The 20,791-nt window shown below is 58.3% G+C and overlaps 1 protein-coding gene and 1 long non-coding RNA gene across 4 annotated transcripts in view; one reads left to right on the top strand and one right to left on the bottom strand.

Annotated features, from left to right (window-relative positions):
- The window catches only part of AGPAT4 (1-acylglycerol-3-phosphate O-acyltransferase 4), a 57,739-nt gene extending 47,623 nt beyond the window's left edge, over nucleotides 1–10,116 (bottom strand). The window contains exon 1 of one of the 3 annotated variants that reach the window (XM_036316115.1): nucleotides 9,846–10,116. The gene's annotated coding sequence lies outside the window, so the exon portion shown is untranslated. Of the gene's footprint in view, nucleotides 1–2,219; nucleotides 2,389–9,845 lie in introns of those variants that run through there. The other 2 variants (XM_036316114.1, XM_036316113.1) reach the window with 2 other exon arrangements.
- On the top strand, nucleotides 9,028–11,550 carry LOC118659764. The gene is made up of 3 exons (XR_004968696.1): nucleotides 9,028–9,361; nucleotides 10,140–10,732; nucleotides 11,189–11,550. It is a non-coding gene; the product is annotated as an uncharacterized LOC118659764 (long non-coding RNA).
- Nucleotides 11,551–20,791: the final 9,241 nt, after the last annotated feature.

The raw sequence follows: 20,791 nt of genomic DNA, 5'->3' as shown, positions 1-20,791 counted from the left end.
CACTTGGGAGTAAATGGTTTGCTCTTCTCCTCCCCAGCCAGAGGGTAAGTAGCTTAAACACCCCCCTCCGGAGACAGACAGCAGTCCAGTCAGTGCCCGTTGTGCCGCCGCCCAGGACAGATTAAGAGAATAAATCTCATTTTGGAACATCAGCATAAAACTGAGGAATATTCTACTAATCCTCCCCTAAGTGCCCAGCCTGGGCCCTGCACCCCGATCCCAGCCCAGAGCCCAGCCCGGAGCCCAGTCCGGAGCCCAGCCCGGAGCCCAGCCCGGGCCCTGCACCCCGATCCCAGCCCAGAGCTCAGCCCGGAGCCCAGTCCGGAGCCCAGCCCGGAGCCGAGCCCGGGCCCTGCACCCCGATCCCAGCCCAGAGCCCAGCCCAGAGCCAGTCCGGAGCCCAGCCCGGAGCCCAGCCCGGGCCCTGCACCCGATCCAGCCCAGATCTCAGCCGGATCCCAGCCCGGTCCCTTCACCCCGATCCCAGCCCAGAGCCCAGCCCGGAGCCCAGCCCCGATCCCAGCCCAGAGCCCAGCCCGGAGCCCAGCCGGGCAGGGAGGCTCGAGCTCCCGAAGGCACGTCCTCTGGGGCCCGAAGCGGGAGCAGAGCTGCTCCAGACCCGACCGCCTTCAAGGCAAATGGCAGTCCGGGCGTTTGGGAGACCAGCAGCGGGAAAGGGGGAGGAAGTCCCCGTCTGGCTAAAATGGAAGCCCGTATGAATAATTGAAATAATCAGGCACATTTAAAGTCTCTCTCTGTTTCCCGACTTGGACTTTAAACCTATTATTTCTCTAGAAATGGAGGCCAAATGAGGATTTTAGTGACAGCGAGGCTTCCAGTACGTTGTCGGGTCTCCATAACCTCTTCCATTTCCACAGGATGCGGGCGGGGCGGGGTGGGGTGTGGGGGTTAGAGACAGAATCCCTGCACATTTATAAGCGATGGAAGGTCCTTTCACCCTGAAGGGCCCGGAGAAAATTCGGGAAGGAATGTGTCGCACCAGAAGGCGAGGAGAGTCTAGCTCTTTTTTTAAAATAGATTATTTTTATTTTTTTAAAATATATTTTATTGATTTTTTACAGAGAGGAAGGGAGAGGGATAGAGAGCCAGAAACATCTATGAGAGAGATTGATCAGCTGCCTCCTGCACGCCCCCCAGTGGGGATGTGCCCGCAACCAAGGTACATGCCCTTGACCAGAATCGAACTTGGGACCCCTGAGTCCGCAGGCCGACGCTCTATCCACTGAGCCACACTGGTTCGGTGAGAGTCTAGCTCTTTACAGACCAGAGGCCCAGGCTGGGCTCGGAGCAGCTATTCCTGGCCCAGTGGCTGCGTGAGAACTTGTCAGGGGCAGAACAGAATATGGGGGGCCAGCCATCAGCTATAAGAAATGTTAACCACGCTGCTAACCGCATTGTTTTTGCTCTGATTAAAGGAAGGCCGTTCTAACCTGGCTGGGAGTTGTACACCCTTCCCTCCCCCACCCCTACCCCCAGCCCCTGCGCAGCCCATCCCAGAGCCCATCCCAGAGCCGCCTACTCTCATGGAAAGATTAACAACCCTGTTGCCCAAACAAAGGGGTCCCGCCCACATTGCCTGCAACCTGAAACCATTAAACCCATTCTAACTCCTTTTGCAGACCTTCCCCTGTAGTCTCTGTCCTTCTACCCAACAGGAGCAGCCGCTGATGGGGGTGCAGAGCAGATGTCTGTGGGTGACCGGCTGCTCCCCCACGCTGCCAGCAGGCCTGGAATAAACAAACGCACAGAGGTGACTCAACCCTGTCTCTGCTGAATTGGCTCAAGGAGTGACAGGCGGCTCGGGCCCATCGGTTGTCTGGTTTCCAGATAAGCCAATCTGTGCCTCAGTTTCAGGTCAGATAAGAAGATAATTCACGTCCCACTGGGCTGGAGTCCCCACGAAATGAGATAAGACCAATGAGATAAGCCAGATGAGCACCTCAGCACGGTGGTGCTGAGGGAAAGGGGCGTGGCCCACCGCAGGCTGGTGTGGGATTGCGGAGGGCATGCGGTGAGGGTTCTGGAACTGCAGTGAAGTTGGAAGCACAGGCCTGCCCGGCTCATGCCCACATGCTGGCCCTGGAGGGGAGAAGCCAGCTGACAAGAGTTGGCCACCCAGCCACCCGGCACCAGGCCGCCCAGCCCCCTGGCACAGGGACACCTGGAGTGCACCAGCTTTGGGCTGGGAGGGGCCTTACCTTAGCTGGGGCCTAGGCTGGTCCCAGGACCTGCAGGGAAGCGCTGGAGACAGAGGGAGGGTGGGTGCTGAGGCCAGGGAGTCCCTGTGGGAGCTGGGTGTGGAGCCCGGGAAGCTGGGACTCCATTCTCGGGGGTGTGGGCTCTCACCTCTTTCTGTAGATGCTAATCCCTTCCACGGAGGGAGGGGCGGTCCCCCTGGGAGAGGAGGAGGGGCAGGCGGGCCTTGGAGTTCTGGATGGCCAGTGGGTGCGGTGCCACCACCCGCCCCGCCCAGCAGGCTCTAGGCGACCTGGGTTACATGGTGACTCCCCAGGCAGGTTTGGCCCCAAGTCCCAGCGCTTCTGCTTGCGTAGCTGCCCTTTGCTTGTTCCGTGACTTCCAGCTCCTGTCTCTTTACGAGTGTAAATGCCTGACTTGCCCCTTTGGTTCGATGGGTCTCTGTAACCCTGGTGAGGGCACGCTCATCCTGGGGTGGTCTGCTGGGATGGGGGGGAGGGGGGCGGACCTGCCGGATTGCAGGGCAGCGGGAGTCCCTAAGGCAGAGGTTGGAGGTGGGAGGGGGAGCCCTCCAGGGGGCATTTGGCAATGTCTGCAGCATCGGGGCCTGGGGGGACGCTCCTGGCGTCTGGCAGAGAGAGGCAAGGATGCTGCTAAATATCCCACAATGCACAGGGCAGCGCCGGCCACGAATGATCAATTGGCCCCAAATGTCAACAGGGTCAAGACTGAGGATTCGCCAGACAAGAACATCACCGGGGAGGACCTGGCTGGAGGCCCTGGAGGCAGATCTGACCGTGACCTCTCTCAGTCGTTAAGATGGAGCGAGGCAGACGGCACCTAGAGAGAGGGACGCTTATGGAGGATGACTGGGACGGAGGGAGAGGTCAGGACCTGGGCCAGGCATTCGGGGGCAGCACGAGGGTTATGCACATCCGGGAAGGCCTGGCCACTTCTCCTGGCTGCCTCCCTCCCGGGGCCAGAGAGGGAAGCAGAGGGAGGAGCCAGGACCTCTGACACCTGGAAGGAAGAGGGTTTCGGTGACGCAGTGACTGCGTGTGGACCAGGGCAGCGGCCGGGTGGGGTGGGGCATGGGGTCTGGGCAGACTCTAACATTTCACCAGCCTGGTAACCTCTGGCTGCAGGGAGGTGCCGGCTCGAGGGAGCTGGTGAGGGTGGGAAAGACCACACACAGCCCGGTCCATCCTCGCTCCCGTCGCCTCCCAGGATTGGCCTAAGGTGAGCACTGGCCGTCTGCTCAGACAACCTTGCCTTTAACCTGGACGTAGATGCTGACGACCAACAACAGGAAAGAAAGCCCCTGCGCCTCCACCACAGCCCTGGGGACCCGGAGAGCGCCCCCAAGAGCAACCTCTCAGCCAAGTTCAACCCTTGGGTCAAGGCGGTGGGAGGCCAGTTCACATGTACTTGACGGGCTGTCTCGCCCCAGGCCTTTCCCTGCCCCCCACGTCCCCAGGGGCTAAGCCACAGGGAAACAGCCCGAGCCAGAGCGGCTCCCGAGCTCTGCTCCGTCTCCCCGAGTCCCGGGCGCTGCTCTCTCGGCCAGTGTTCCTGTGCGTTTAAGGCTGGGGAGAGGCGGCGTTTAAGGGGAGACCTACGTGGCAGTAGCTGCTGTCAGTCCAGAGACATGTACTGCACGTCTGCTGTGTGCAGGCCTGTGTGGGCCTGTGCGGGCCCTGGGGATGGACGGACGAAAGGACGTCTGGGTTCAGATGTCAGCTCTGGTCCTCATGGCGACAGGGAGGGGGGTGGGGAGGACCCTTCTCTAATCTTCACTCCCTTTATCTGCAGATGTAACGTGATCATTGCCTGTGCCCGCTCCGTTTGTTAGGACGGAGTGAATGAATCGATGCACAGTCTCAGCCTGGCACCCAGGAGGCCCTCGGCGAGCGGGGCCTGTGCTGGTCCTCATGTCCCTCGGGGGCGGCTGGTCACCTGACTCTGTGGCTCCGGCAGGTGACCTGTCATCGCCCAGACCCCGGAATAACTCCTGCAGGAATTCCAGCGTCCGGGTTCAAACTACCACAAAGTTCAAAAGGTGCCTCTTCTTTCTCAGACCCTGCACAGAAGTGACCATGAAGTCGCTGCGAGGCAGGACTCCAGCTCAGAGGGGAGATCTGGTCACCCCGAGTCTCCGGGCAGCTTCCTGCCTTAGGGAGAAGCCATCTCCTCTGAGAGCCAAATGATGAAGGAGGAGGAGGAGGGGAACCTGCCAACTTCTCCCGGATCCTGCAGCCGGGCCAGCAGAGGTGGGCAGCGCTCCAGATGGACTTGGCCACGCTGCCCATGGAACTTCCACACGGAAGGCAGACGTGATGTGAGCAAACAATCACACCCAGAGGCGCCCAGACCTCAGGAAACACAAACAGGAAGTAGGGCAGCAAGGTCGCGACCTTCGGGATTCGGGGTCATTCACTGAGAGTGTGGAAAGCTCCTTGGTTTTGTGGGAATGAGGCATCGACGGGAGGTGTGATGGGAACTCCGGCTCTAGGCTCTAAGCGGCAGGAAGATGTCTAGGGAGCCCATGGGCCGGATGCAGGGGGAGTTGCCCTTTGAGAGGCTGCACCTGGAGGTGAGCGGGAGGGGAGTCCACAAGGGACTCGCCAGGAGAGACCCCCTCGCGCAGCCTGCACAAGCCTCTGCACACTCTTGCCCTCTGTCCCCAGCGTCAGAAACTCCGCTTCTTCCCTTCGTTCATCCGCAAATGTTTACTGACGCCAGCCAGAAACTCAGCCAACGGGGAAGATATAAGAAAATTACAAGACGCACAAGTCAGCTGCTAACCACTCTCTCCCTCTCTGCCCAGCACAATCCAGGTGCCGAATTGCTCCATAATAAAACAAGCACCCAGTGCCATTAGCCATAAGCACCTCTGTCAAAAATAGCACCCCTGACCTAAGGGGCTGTGTCTGCCTGCTAGGGCCTGGGGCTCTTTTAGGGAAGAAATGGTTTCTCTCCCACTTGTTTCTATATCCGTAACATATAGTGCCCGACACATGACACGCAACATATTTTGAGTGAAAAAATGAATGGTGGACAGATGATGAGTGTATGTATGGCTGCATGTATTTTTGAATGAATGAATGAATGAATGAATGAATGAGTGTGACTGAAAGGTAGGACTGAGGGTCAGCGGAAGTAGAGCAAACCAGATGGGAGTAACAGAATGAAGGCCAAATGAAAACACGTAGGAAATCTTTATGGAGCAAGAGTACGTCTTAAAAATAGAGGAAGGAGGGTTGGATAGATTGTTCCATGACAACGTTCACCAGAAATGGTTCTTATTTTAAAACATTTCCTCTTATTCAGTCATTAAAACAAAGATCAGCCAGTCACGGTTTCCCCCTTAAAATCTTTCAGTTAGTTGAAAACAGTTGCTATTTATTTGTTATTGATTGATTTGAGAGAGAGAGAGAGAGAGAGAGAGAGAGAGAGAGAGAGAGATTTGTTGTTCTACTCATTGATGCGCTCATTGGTTGATTCTTGTTTGTGCCCTGACGGGGGAATTGAACCTGCAACCTTGGGGTATCAGGACGACGCCCTGACTGAGCTACCTGGCCAGGCCCCAAACAGTAGCTATTTGCACTGTACCTGGTTGTACTCACAATGTGTCCACAGCACCTGGCAAGTCACAAATGCACCGTAAATCTTGTTAAGCCTCCTCTTTCCCCCATCCGCACCTGAAGCCAAGTTTCAGATCCCACGGGTTCCCACGGGTTCCCACGGATTCCCACGGGTTCTCACGGGTTCCCACGGGTTCCGTGCTGGGCAGATGACGGAATCGGAGTGCCAGGCTCCGGGTAGTGGCAATGACTCTGAGGGAGGCTTGATCACATTTCTCTAAACATTTCGGTGTCAGAAACCATTCAGAACTGTGAACACACATCTTCCTTACCCATCAGACCTTCTTTTCAGAGCACAGCGGATCCCATAAAACACAACAGGTTTGCCACACGCTCATCGGAGCCCCCACAATCCCCCACGACGGCTACGGGCCATGTGATTAGAATGAGCTGTGGGCACGTGTGAGGTTTTCCCGGATTCCTTCCTCGTTTCGAGTCTGACCTGAGCACAGCCTTCACTTCGTGAGCTTCCGCTCGATCTGGGTCAGGAAGGGCTGTGCCTCCTGCTCACACGTCTTTCTCCTACCAACCCGGCTTGTTCGGCTTCAAACAACCTTCTGTCCCTGAATCTGTATCTACTAGTCCTTCCCACCAGCGGACAGCGTTCCCGCCCTATTCCCACAGGAAAGACAGCCTTCCCCTTGAACTGGACCGCCCGGGAGCGGTTCCCCTCCTCCCCTTCAGACCTTCAGCACCTCCCCGTCCCACTCCTCTCCCTCTTGGTGCTGCCAGGGATCAGGAAGCCCCAATTCCGGACGCCATTAATGCCGGGGTTCTTGTCCCAGCATCTAGAAGGGTTCAGGAATCTGGAGAAGGGGCCGTGCGTAACTTAAAGAGTCCAGAGACGAAATATAATTTCGAAAGCCATTGGGGGTCAGAGGAGGCTAGCTAAAAGGAACTAAATTCTCCTCCTCTCAGGACCCCATGCTTTTTATTAACACAACTTGTCCTGAGGCGAGGTGGAGATATACACTTCAAAGTGTCAGGTTTCCTATACAGAGTCCATTGTCAGAATGAGGGAATTAGCCTACGGCTGTTCCGGTGTTTGGCCAGTAGGAGGCAATAACATGTAGATTAAGATGCCCTGAGCCATCTGGCAGCAAACAATCATCCCTTTTCAAGTTTGGGAAAATGCCCTCAGCCATTCCCAACAGGCGACAACATATATGACTCAGCCCTTGTTGAGTCCTCAAGTTCCATCAACCTTTCGATGAAACTCTTGCAATTATGACCTGCTGGAACTGGCTTCCGGCATCTCCCCAGTCCCTAGCCTCCTCCTCCTTCTTCCCTCCTCCCTCCTCCCTCCTTCTCCTCCTCCTCCTCCTCCTCCCCTTCCTCCTCCTCCTTCCCCTCCTCCTCCTCCCCCTCCTCCTTCCCCTTCTCCCCTCCTCCTCCTCCTCCTCCTTCTTCCCCTCCTCCCCACCTCCTCTCCTCTCCTCCTCCTCCTCCTCCTCCTTCTTCCCCTCCTCCTCCTCCTTCCCCTCCTCCTCTTCCTCCTCCTTCCTCTCCTCCACTCTGTGCGCATGTACGGGTGTCCTCAGGCCTGGCTGGTGGATTTAAATGTGAGAGTACAGACCCAGCTTTCATTTGCTTCACAAAGGTCACCGCACCTGGTCCGAGCCCGCAGACAGTGGGACCCGCTGCTAGGGTGACCAGCCCCACTGCAGAAGCGGTGTCCGTGGCGGCCCCTCCGGGCGAGCCTAGCTGTGCCTCTGCAGCCCCTGCCTGCCCCAGGTCAAGGCCGAGGAGCACTGTTAGCCTCCGCACGGCGGCTCCAAGGTGGATGTTATTTCTATGCCTGGCTGTGCTTCCAGAGGATCCCTGGCTCTCTCCGAGGGCTCCGTCCCACGGCTCTTGTTAGCTCAGTTCCAGGGTCTGGACACCCAAGAGCGCCCCCCTCCGGGCTTCCACCCCAACCCTGCCCACCTGTGAGCGCCGAGGGTGCGTGCGTCTCCCGAGGACCAGTGACGGGCACACGGCTGTGGGCATCCAGGACCCGCCGGCCCTGGCACACGCCCTCAGAGCGAGGCTAGTCCTGTGCACGCTGTGTGCTTTCTCCCTCTAACTCGTTCTCTGCCTCCCCCGCCCCTCCTTAGTCCCGCTCAGCCCCATTCAGGTAACTCCTGGCCGCGGGCGCGCTGCCCAGTTTAAAATCCCGAGTGACGACAGGGTTAGACAGGCTCTGGGCAGGCAGACCCCCCTGGAGCCCCGCCTGCCCCGTGAGGGTTGCTGTGAGGCCCTCGTGGTGCTTCGCCTCCAGGAGCAGGGGGCCCTGTGAGGCACGCGACCTGCACTGATCTTTCCCCACCACAGCTGATTGTCAGGGCCGAGGGCCAGCCGAGAGCTGCTCTGGGCCGTGGAAATGCCTGGTAACGGGCAGCGCTCTCTTCATGGACGTTCCTGGATGTGCGAATAAAACGCCAGTTCCTCTCCCCACCTGCAATAGGCCCAGCGGCCTGTCTTTCCAATGCACACGTAATTTCATTCTAATCACATTAACGCTGCTTATTACTCGACGAGACTCACCCTCATGTTTCATATTTTTCCTGCAAATCAATTCTTTATCTCCCCATTGAGGGTATTAACAAGGTTCAGTAGTTTTAACAGGATTTCCGATTTGCCCCTGTTGTCCCTACACACACACACACACACACACACACACACACACACACCTACACCACCTGACACACACCTACACACACTTATACACACGCCTATACACATCTATACACACACCTACACACACAGCTATACACATACCCACTCACCTATACACACACACACCTACACCACCCCAGACACCCATAAACACCTACACACATACACAGACATCTACACACACCCATACACATGCCCACACACACACCTATACACATACTCACTCACCTGTACACACACACACACCTACACCACCCCAGACATTCACACACACACCTATACACATACCCGCTCACCTATACACACACACACACACTCTCACACACTCTGAAACGCACCGCCCGTACCTGGGCCCTCGCCTCACCACACTTTCTTTCCAGGAGGAGCTGGGCCAGCACCGCAGGGGGGGACCCTCTCCCAAAGCCGAAGCCGAAGGCGAAGGCGCAGGCCTGCACCCTCACTTGGGAGTGGGAGGCGGGGGGTGGGGGTGGGGGACCCGCCCAAGGCGCAGGCTGACCTCCCTTGTTCCCCTCAGGTGGTTGAACTTGGACTTGATGCTAATAGGTTCAGCCTGGAGCAAAGAGCTCCTCTGGATACTGAGGGTCTGGGACGCTGAGCAGAGGGTAGCATGTCCAGGGCTGATCCCACCGCCTCCTAAAAGTTCCTCCAGGCCCACCCCCGACCCCATGAGGAAGCGCGTCTCCCCGCCCAGGGCTGATCACAGCACGGCCCGGTCCTGAGACCCGCTCCCTTCCTACAGGGACCCAGGTGGGGAGCCTCGCCCAGCCCAGAGCGGCCCTTCCATTCCTCGACAGGACACAGAGACGCACAGCCACAATCAGGTAAATAAAGCGGCGGCTCGCACCGTCTCCTTGACAACTCCCCTCCCCCGCCCGCTGTGACAGGGAAAAACCAAAGCCCGGCGAGGAGGGGCGGCGGGGCCCAGCGGCCCGCCAGCCGCGCGGCACCGGGAAACGCGCATCAATCACTGCAGGGCGCTCGGGTAGTATTTTTGTGGTTGCCATAGAAACGCCAGGGAGGGCAGAACGTGTTGCGGGACACAAAAGAGGCCCCTCTGTACCGGGAGCCCTCTCCCCGCTCCATCTCGCGCAGGACGCACGCTGGCGGCCGCGGGGGTCGGCGCGGCGGGGCGGGGCGCGGAGCCGGGGCAGCGGCGAGCATCCTCGGCGGGCGAGGCGGGCGCGCCCCGCGGGGCACAAAGGGCCGGTCCGGGCGCCGCGCAGCCCCTCCGCCTTCCGCGCTGCCCTCCACGTTCCCGCGGCCGCCTCACTTCCTCTCCTCCCTCCACGTCCCGGTCCCACCTACCCTTCCACGGGTGTCAGGAAAGCAGCCAGGAGGGGAGGGTGGCCGGGGGCCCCGCGCAGGGAGCGCGCCCGGACGCACGTACCTGCCTCCTGCAGCCCCTGCAGCCCCTGCAGCCCGGCACGTGGACTCGGCGGCCGAGGGAGGCAGCGGCGCGCGCGGGGACGGCCACCACTTTCTGGGCTGCAAGCAGCCGGCGCTGGGCAGAAAGGCGAGGCTCCACCCCCGGGGTGGGCCCTTCGGGGGAAAGTGGTCCTCGCTGACGTCTCTCCCCACCCATGTCACTTCCTTTTAAAGCTACAATCGCGCCGCTTCGGAGGGAGGAGGCGCCGGGAAGCGTGAGTCACCGGCCGCTTCCAATGAGGGCGCGGGGGCCCCTCGGCTCGCGTTTGAATCGCAGGCCGGAGAAGCTGCCAGAACCCGAGACAAAGCGCGCGGGGTGGCCTTCCTTTTCCGGCTCGTCTCCCCGATCCTGTGGCACCCCGACCCGAAGGGCGCCCCCGAGCTCAGCCCCGACGGACGCCAGCCGGGAAGCGGCCTCAGACCGCCCCGGTTCACGCAGCCTGGACGGGACCGGTGTGCCTGGAACGCCCGCGCTGGCCATGCCCTCCCCTCGGCGCCGGGCTGCACGGAGGCTGCGCTCCACTCCGAAGAGCCAGCCAGACACCGTCCGCCAAACTCCGCGGAACACTGAGCTGTGGGTGGAAGAGCCGGGGCGAGCGGCTTGGAGACGCGGCTCTCCCTGCAGAGCGCACGCGGCCCTCCCAGGCAGGGCGTTCCAGAGGGTCCCGCGGGCCTTGACAGTGAAACAGTGTCCACGGCTCTGAAACTCCGGAAATGCCAGGCCGCTAACGCTCCTTAAAAGTAATTTCCATCTCCAGATAGTCCAGGTGTGTGCCCCTCAAATGTTCGCCATGGCAACCAGGGTCCCAAATGATGCCTGAGTGCGAGCATGCGTCTCTGTGTTCACCTTTGTTCTGCAGATGCTGTCTCCAGGGGGGAATTAAGTGCCCGAACAGCTAGGACACCTTGCAGAGCTGTTAGAGCTATAAAGGTGCAACACCCCAAACACCACCAAAACACCAAAAAGCCAGTGCAAAGGCGTCTCAAAGTCCCTCTCCAAAGAGTTAGACTGATCGCTGTGCAATTGAATTTTGAATGGAAACTTTCTTCAGAATCCACAAGTCACTTACATTTGTGCTATATTTATTACAACTACCGTCCATGATTTCAGTGGAAACAATCTGATACTAAAATTGCTGGCAACTGCAAGTCTTATTCCCATCTCAATGCTCTGTCTTTATTCCATTCTGGTTGTAATTATTGTTGCATTGTCATTGCTACAGTAGCGCTTCGCCTGTGCAGATGATGTGGCTCACAGTCTCCGCTATCTCGGAAATGCAGCTGAGAGATCTGGGAGGAAAGAATGACTACTTCTAAAAATTTAAAGTGCAAGTACCCCATTCATGGATTAACGTCTGCAGACTTTGCTCAGCGTGCCATTTAGCATCTAACTGCATTTTAGATGCCCTTACTTAGCTGTTCCTTCTTAAACAAGGAGCTGTGAACAATTCTCACCATTCAGTTCAACGAATACTGGTATTTGAGAGTCCATACTAGCGGCTGAAGACGGGAAGGGAAAACCTTGCCCCAGACGCTCAAAGGCTCAGGAGAAATGGACACGGACAACAGGGAAATGACAGCATGAGTGGGGAGGGGTGCGGGGGCGGGCGGGGGAGGTTGGGGGTTAATGGGAAATGAGGACACATTTGTAATACCTTAACCAATAAAGAAATTTTTAAAAAAAGGCTCAGGAGACCCACCTGCAGGCTGGGAGGTCTGCTGTAGGGAGGCAACCCTGTAGTCTGTATGAAGTTGGGAGGTGGTCTGAGGAGTGGGGAGGAGGAAGTGAGGGCGCTGTCCGCATGGCTCCTGAGCTCACAGCAAACTGCAGGGAGATGGCAAGAAATGAATGCTCATAACTGAAGAGATTTAAGAGGAGATAAGAGGCCAGGCCAGTAACATGAAAGGAGACACAAAAAGCCAATTAAACAACCACAACAAACATGTGACCTCACACACCAACACCAGCAGAAAGGTGGAGAGGGCGCGTCTCTGCTTTTCCACTGGCCGAGCAGCCAGAAAGCTGCACCTTCCCTGTGCAGGGGGTGCCCTTCAGTGCCGTCTCATTGCTGGCTGGTCCCAGGGAGCGGGGACACGGTAGGACTCGGGGCTGCTTCGAGGAGACGACGGGAACGTGTAAATAATAAAGCTGATTTCATATTTGGGCTCTAATCTTGCATTAACTAGTTGTATATTTCAACCAGCTCTAGCTGAGCCTTTAAAAGGTGTCATACGTTTGTTTCCATGACCAGCGGGCCCTTACAGATAGGGCAGCGGTTCTCAACCTGTGGGTCGCGACCCCTTTGGGGGTAAACGACCCTTTCACAGGGGTCGCGTAAGACCATCGGAAAACACATGTATAATTACATATTGTTTTTGTGATTAATCACTATGCTTTAATTATGTTCAATTTGTAACAATGAAAATACATCCTGCATATCAGATATTTACATTACGATTCATAACAGTAGCAAAATGACAGTTACGAAGTAGCAACGAAAATAATTTTATGGCTGGGGGTCACCACAACATGAGGGACTGTATCAAAGGGCCGAGGCATTAGGAAGGTGAGAGCCGCCCAGATAGGGTGTTAGCACTGCAGTCATTCTGCTCGCTCAGCTGCTTTCCCACGAGCAGGGAGGCAAGTGCAGAGGAAGCAGGCGAGGGTTCGCTCCCCAACATTAATGTGGATGCAAAACCCTCTCTCTCTCTCTTTTTTAGTATTTTTTTTTTTATTGATTTTAAAGAGAAAGGAAGGGAAAGGGAAGAGAGAGAGGAACATCGATGGGAGAGAGAAACACCAATCGGCTGCCTCCTGCACCCACCCCGACCTGGGATCCAGCCCACAACCCAGGCACGTGCCTGACGGGGAACCGGCCACCTCTTGGTGCAGGGACGATGCTCAACCACTGAGGCACACGGGCCAGCTTTCTGTGCATCTTACTTTTGTTTTCAGCCCGGTTAAAAAATAGTTCTCAGTATTCACTTAGCTCCTCTCTCTTCTGCATCTCCTCAGGGTCACGCTGCCTGGCAGTGGCGGCCCTGGAGAGTCATTCACAGCTTCCTCCCACGCCCAGGCCATGGGCCACTGGAGGTCACGGGGCACCGGACAACCCCACTCCAATAGGAAGGACAACTGTCACATCCATCAGTGCCTGACGGGTGGGAGGCAACGTGCCATCCCGGCCCCGCCGTCCAGTCTGGGGAGGTGAGGGGACCCAGAAGCATGACCCAGCCCCCGGGGCCCCCACACTCTGAGTGGCAGCCCATCGGACGCCATCCAGCCCCTGCACACACACTTCTTGTTAGCAGTTGCTGACACATGCTCTGCGTTGTTTGGCCACCAGGCCGGCTCAGAGCCCAGGGCACGTGAGGAGTCACCTGACAGCGAGGCCAGGCGCTGGCCCCCCCCCCCCCCCCCCCCGCCGCCCAGTCCTGCCGCAGGGAAGCTGGAGGAGCCCCTGCTCCCGCCCAAACCTCTCCTTCTGCAGGCGGCGCATCAGAGCCCGGGCTGGTCAGCGCCCGCGACGCAGTGAAGCGGAGCCGGGCTTCCCGTTCCCTGAGGCCCCTGCGCCCCAGGGACACCCACCGCATGAAGACCTTCAAGAGGGAGCGCTGCCCCCCCCCCCCCCGCCGCTGGCTGCCCGAGGTCCACCCGCGCTTGCGCCTTCACCTTTACAGAGCCTTGTCCACAAGGAAGAGTCATCTTGGACCTTGGCAACTGTCAGACCAAAGTCGGCAACAAGCAAATGACGTCTCTTCTCCACGATCAGCAGTTTGTCTTGTTTGGAGCCAAAGCCGCGTCCAGTTCCGTGAAGCTGCTTCGCGCGGGGCTGCCAGAGGCGTGAGGTCCTCCCGGCCCTGGGCCCGCTGCTCAGGCGTGAGGTCCCGGCACTGAGACGGTTCGGTGAGGTGCACGTGTGACGCCCAGAGGGCAGAACCTCGGCATGTGGCCATTCCTTTTTCTTAATTTGTTTTTATTGATTTTTGAGGGAGAGGCAGGGAGAGGGAGGAACATTGATGAGAGAGAGACATGGCTCGGCTGCCTCCCGCACGCCCCCTGCTGGGGATCGAGCTGCAGCCCAGGCGTGTGACCTGCCTGGAATGGAACCGTGACCTCTTGGTTCCTGGGTTGCGTGCGCTCAACTCTGAGCCACCCCTGCGGGGCCCTGTGTGACCTTTCTCTCCTCCCTGACCCCAGCCATGGAAGCACGCGGCTCAGAACTGCTTCCGGGGGCACCCCTGTCCTGAGCCTCAGACCCTCCCCCAGCGGCCTGATGAGTGTCTTCATGGGGGGAAGGTGACCCGAAGGGGCGGACCTGTTGGCTCAGCGCTGCCCACGCCCTGGCATCCTCTGGGGAGTCGCCGCTCTCCGTGTGGTGATGGTGGCCTCATGGTTATCTCCGATGTCCCTGTCCCTGCTGCTCCTCCTCCCCACCCGCCCTGTGATGTTCCCTCTTCTCCTGGGGCTGCTCTGCCCCGGGCCAGGCCCCACCCCCGTCCCTCTGGGCTGTCTGCAGAAAGATCCCTTCTTCAGCTTCTGTTTCTGCACAAACTCAGAAACTGGAGTGAAGCTCACACTCCTGGGGGAACATCCGAGGCCCTCGGTCCCCTGGCCCTGCCTCTCTCCTCTCTCCCACAAGTGCCAGCTCTTGGTGTCAATGCCCGCAAGCCCAGGCCATGCTTCCTGCTCCCTCGCCTCGCCCAGCCTTTGAGACAGCTGCCACCTCCCCCAGGGTCTCGCCCTCTCCCCGGGAGAGCGCCTGGGCCTGCCCGTATTGACGCCGTATTGATGCACGTGGCGTCACATCGGTTGTGTTTATGCGTCCATTCCCCGTAGCTGGTGAGGACGGGTCTTCCTGGCGTGGCCGTGACAGCTGCGTCCCTGTGCCAGGCACGTGCAGCTGCTTCCACTCCCCACTCACAGCGGCTTTGTGCAGGCTCCGCCTTGCCCGTGGGCTCATATATTATAAACACACGCAGGACGCGTTCAACTCGCCGTGAGATCACCGTCTCGTGTCGTTGGCGGGGTCTTTCCCAGCCTTTGCTCCTGTGCAGGCGCAGTTTTAACTATAATCACAGTCTGTAGAAAGTTCCACCATCTTTTACTTCACACCCTTAACGGATTTCCTTATCAGACGTGTCGTAATGACCTTCTTGGTGGTTTCCAGACAGCCCCGGTCTGTGCACAGCCTTGCTCACGCCTGCCTGCTCAATAGCGCTTCTCCCTGCGGCCCAGTCCCCAGCCCCCAGTCCGCAGTCCCCAGGCGTCCCCTCACCCCGCACTCTGTACCAGATACCAAACCCCCCCCCCCCCCTTACACACCGGCATCGGGCACTAGGGGCAAGTCCTTCCTCAGGAGGTGGCAGCAGCCCCGGGGCGGGGGGCGGGGGGCTGCGCAGACCGCATGGCTCCCCTCTGCGTCTGCATTATACAACGCGGAGCAGCCCTTCCTCCTCCGGGCGCTGCTCCCACAGTCCCTCCTAGCGCACAGCGCGGGGCTCACGTCCACGTCAGCATCGTGGGTTAAAGCCTTAAGAAATGTTTTGCAAGTGTCACAGCTTTATGCAACGCCAGCTTTCCTTGGCGAGCGTCACCTGTGCAGTCCGAGCTCTTTCGGCGTCTCTTCCTCTTGGTATCATTTGCGGGGTTTTGTGTGAGAGCCGTGCGTGCCGCTGCGCTGGCTGCGTAGCCTGGCCTTGGTGTCCGTCGTTTCTTCTAGGATCTCAAGGCTTCAAATCTGTTTTTTTAAAAATATTTTTTATTGATTTCAGAGAGGAAGGGAGAGGAAGAGAGAGAGAGAGAAACATCAATGATGAGAGAGAATCATGGATCGGCTGCTTCCTGCACACCCCACCCTGGGGATCGAGCCCGCCACCTGGGCATGCGCCCTTGACTGGAATCGAACCTGGGACCCTTCAGTCCACAGGCCAAGGCTCTATCCACTGAGCCAAAGTGGCTAGGGCAACACTCAATTCTTTTCTTCCTGCTCATTGCCCTCTCATTCTACATTTAACATTTCTTTTAGTTCATCTTTTATCTGCGGTGTAAGGTGTTTAAGATGATTAGTAAGTTGCCATCCTCTCACACCATTTATTAAATGTTTTCCATTGTTTTTGTTAACTTAAACATAAAAGGCAAAATAAATAAATAAAAGGCCAAAGGGAAAGGCAATAGCATTTATTTGAGATTTAAAAAAAACAACCAATAAAAAACAAACCAATAAGCTATTCCGGAAGCACCGATTCAGGCAGAAGCCCAGTGTTCTGAGGAGGTGGTGGTGGGGCTGGGGGGGGGGAGGGGCGAGGGGGCGAGGGGGGGAGGGGGGGAGGGGGGGTATAAGAGAGGAGGCGGCAGAGACCTCCGGAGAAGGAAGAGCTGCCATTGGGGCAGATAAGGAGACGCAGTGATGCTAATTCTAAACAATGTTTCTAATTCTCGGCCTGGAGGTTAGAATAGCTGCTTTCTTGTTATCTCTGCAAACAGTTGTGGGGACACAGTGTTGCTCTGGGCCCGTCCAGAGCTATTTTGTCCCCTTGGAACATTCCAAAGGCTTGAGGCAGCGCTGACTCCATTTTAAAGTGGCCCCATTTTTTAATTTTTGTTTCCTTCTACATTTTGAGAGGGCCGACACGGACAGAGTTTGGGTTTTGGAGGAAAGCAGACGTGGGTCAGGACCCTGCGGAGGACAGGGATCCGGTTGTAGCCGGGGGTGGCCTTTCCCAAGAGAGAGCACCCCGTTCTCCCCCCCATGGGACTTTGGGGTGCAGGACAGAGGAAGGGAGTGGGATGCCCGAGGTGGCCCCTGCCCCCTCCACCCTCGTCCCACACAAGGCGCCCTGCCTGGGGTTGTGAGCCTTCCTCTAAGTTAGAGGAAGGGGTCCCCTGCCATTGGACCCCCCCAGCTGCTCTGTCCCCTCGGGGCCCAGGGGAGACACTCTCAAGGTACCTGGCCAGTGGCTCCCCCTCGGGCGCCGTGAGCACAGCGACAGGTCTGTTACTTTACAACTGGCGCTTGGGATGGCTTGTCCTGTAGGTTTGGATCATCAAAACACACCCCACCATGAGCAGTTAGAAACTAAAACAGGTACGATCGCCTAAAAACCCAAATGCCCGCGACTGACTCTAACGAGATTGTAAGACCTGAACCCAAGAAACGACACAGCTGTGCTGAGAGACGTGAGGACCCGTAGTGAGGGCACAGCCATGGGCACAAACGCAAACGTTTCTGTAAAGATGTCCGTTTCCCCTGAACTGTCTACGACAGCGGTTCTCAACCTTCCTGATGCCGCAGCCCTTAAATACAGGTCCTCATGTTGTGGTGACCCCCAGCCATAACATTATTTTCGTGGCTACTTCATAACTGTAATGTTGCTACTGTTATGAATCGTCATGGAAATATCTGATATGCAGGATGTATTTTCATTGTTACAAATTGAACATAATTAAAGCATAGTGATTAATAACAAAAACAATATGTAATTATAGATGTGTTTTCCAATGGTCTTAGGCGACCCCTGTGAAAGGGTCGTTCGACCCCCAAAGGGGTCTCGACCCACAGGTTGAGAACCGCTGGTCTACGGCTTCTGTGCGATCAGCCGGCAAGCGGATTCCCAGGCGTCAGCAGGAAGCGGAGCCAGGAGCCCGGCGAGGCCTCCTCGCAGCCCGTGGACGTGCTGGCAGCTGCCGGACAAGCACAGAGTCCTGGTCGACCAGGAGGCCGAGCGGAGAGCCCAGAAAAGGCCAATGGACTCGCCAGCCCTGACGGATGATGCGGCGGCATCAGAGGGAAAAGAACATCAGTTAAAAGCAAAACAGAGCGGCGCCCATGGGAGAGGCGCCCATGGGAGAGGCGCCCAGGGAGATCCAACAGGCTCCCTCCTCACAGGGCAGCCATGCCGGGGGCCGCGGGCCTGGATGTGGAAACAACAAGCCTTTGCTGCTGGAGGCCGAGCAGAGAACCGTCTTCATGACTTTGGGACAGGGCGCTTCTTAAACAGGGTCCAGCAGCGCTCGCCGCACGGAAGCCCGGCCGCAGGCCGCCAGCCGCAGGAACGCAGTTCTGCTCCAGAGACGCAGGAGAGGAGAGGGGAGGCGGGCGCCACCGAGGGCGAGGAGGGACCTGCTAGTGAATGGCCAGAACAGAGAGGAGGCCCTGGCCAGCCGCTCAGTGGTGAGAGCTCTGGCCCTCTGGCTGAGGGGTCTCAGATTCGATTCCGGTCAAAGGCACGTACCTTGGCTGTAGGCTCCATCCCCTCCTGGTCGGGCCGTGACTCCACCCCTCCGGCCAGAGCGAGGGACTCACCGGGTCACCGTCACCAAGGAAGGCGCTGGCGCTGTGGCTTCTTGCTGCGAAACGAAGGCATTGGCTCAGGTTATTGGAGAGTCCCTGGGACCCCGCACCCTGTGTGTCCACCTAAACTCGACGGGCCTCCCACGGACACGGGTGGACGAGGACGTGGGAACATGAGCAGCTGTTCTCTTGGGAGAGAACTGAGAGGCGGGGGTCACCGGTTGCTCTTCAGGGTGCGGGGTCTGGGCAGCTCGGGCACGGCCTCTCTGCCAGCGGGGTGCCCACGAGGGCCCCCTCCTGTAGAAACAGGTCCTAACCCATCAGGCTGCGAGCCTCTCTCCCTCAGGGAGGGTGTTCCCCTCGGATGAACAGGAACCAACACAACAGACGGGAGAACAGAAAAGTCCCGGAGATGAGGCGTGGCCGTGGGTGTGGGCAGAGGCATCTCCTCGCCTGGACGCCCCTCACTCCCTGCCAGGCGGCGCCTCCGGGCCCTGACCTGGCTCCGACCTCCGCCAGCAGGTAAATGATGAGCCAAGAAGAAGCAACGGTAGCTAAGAGAGAAGGGACAGCGAGACACTCTCCAAACCCCTTGGTTTTAATTTTGAGATCATCCCAGTGGTGAGGCGGTTTGAAGACGGACACAGAAAACCGCCGGTAGATTATTGAGATTCGAAGGCTGCTGGCTTCTGGGGAAGGAGGAAGCCAACTGCATTATAAACACCCCTTTTCTGTTTGCGGGGCTAATCCTCCTCTGAAGTCAGCGGGAGCGAGGCGTGCCAATCAGTGGGAAGCGCCGTGCCCGCACTCATTGCCGAGCTGTTTCAGACCAGGGCCCTCTGACGGGGAGCGGCAGCCCGCCCGCCCGCCGAGGAAGGAGCGCGCCCACAGGGCAGGCTGGTCCCTGCAGCGTCAGGCCCGCCCAGCACCGGACCTCACACCTTCACATGACAGAACGGTTTTCCCACTCGAATGACTGATGGAAACGCACCTGAGAGCACAGCCTCGCTTGCTTTCTTAGCCAGAATATGCAGAACATAATTTCATTTTCTCTGTTGATTCACGATGAGTCATCATTACGAATCAAAACCACAGAATTTCAGTACAGAAAGGGGCCTCAGAGAAGCCCATTTCTTCATTTTCCGGACGCGCAGAGGGAGGCGTGGCAGGAGTGTGTGCGAAGAGGGGACAGGCTGCTCCCTCGAAGGAGTCGGTCCAGATGCCACGGCCCCGATTCCAGGTCCAAGCTGTGACCACCACGCCCTGGGCCTCGGGCCTGCCACACGGCTGAGTGGGTAGCGCTCTTCCGACTCCGTGAATCCTGAAAAGACCAGTTTCTTCATTGCAAAATAGGCTCAGATTCTGACTGCACTTTGCACTAAGATGCAAAAACGAACCGGGGCTCACACAGAAGAGAGTACTTCCTCCCTGTCCCGGGGGCCAACATCCATCCTCTCCTCCATCCACTCCTCCACCCAACATCCACCCACTCCTCCACCCACACCCACCCACTCCTCCACCCAACACCCACCCACTCCTCCACCCACACCCACCCACTCCTCCACCCACATCCACCCACTCCTCCACCCAACACCCATCCACTCCTCCACCCACACCCATCCACTCCTCCACCCACATCCACCCACTCCTCCACCCACATCCACCTACCCCTCCACCCACATCCACCCACTCCTCCACCCAACACCCACCCACTCCTCCACCCACATCCACCCACTCCTCCACCCACATCCACCCACTCCTCCACCCAACACCCATCCACTCCTCCACCCACATCCACCTACCCCTCCACCCACATCCACCCACTCCTCCACCCACATCCACCTACCCCTCCACCCACATCCACCCACTCCTCCACCCAACACCCACCCACTCCTCCACCCACACCCACCCACTCCTCCACCCACATCCACCCACTCCTCCACCCACATCCACCCACTCCTCCACCCAACACCCACCCACTCCTCCACCCACACCCACCCACTCCTCCACCCACATCCACCCACTCCTCCACCCAACACCCACCCACTCCTCCACCCACACCCACCCACTCCTCCACCCACATCCACCCACTCCTCCACCCAACACCCACCCACTCCTCCACCCACACCCACCCACTCCTCCACCCACATCCACCTACTCCTCCACCCACATCCACCCACTCCTCCACCCAACACCCATCCACTCCTCCACCCACACCCATCCACTCCTCCACCCACACCCACCCACTCCTCCACCCACATCCACCTACCCCTCCACCCACATCCACCCACTCCTCCACCCACATCCACCTACCCCTCCACCCACATCCACCCACTCCTCCACCCAACACCCACCCACTCCTCCACCCACACCCACCCACTCCTCCACCCACACCCACCCACTCCTCCACCCAACATCCACCCACTCCTCCACCCACACCCATCCACTCCTCCACCCAACACCCATCCACTCCTCCACCCACACCCATCCACTCCTCCACCCACATCCACCTACTCCTCCACCCACATCCAC

The sequence above is a fragment of the Myotis myotis genome, unplaced genomic scaffold (assembly GCF_014108235.1).
Source record: "Myotis myotis isolate mMyoMyo1 unplaced genomic scaffold, mMyoMyo1.p scaffold_m19_p_7, whole genome shotgun sequence".
Classification (NCBI taxonomy): domain Eukaryota; kingdom Metazoa; phylum Chordata; class Mammalia; order Chiroptera; family Vespertilionidae; genus Myotis; species Myotis myotis.
The sequence above is the reverse complement of the archived record's forward strand: the minus strand, read 5'-3'. Positions and strand labels throughout refer to the sequence as shown.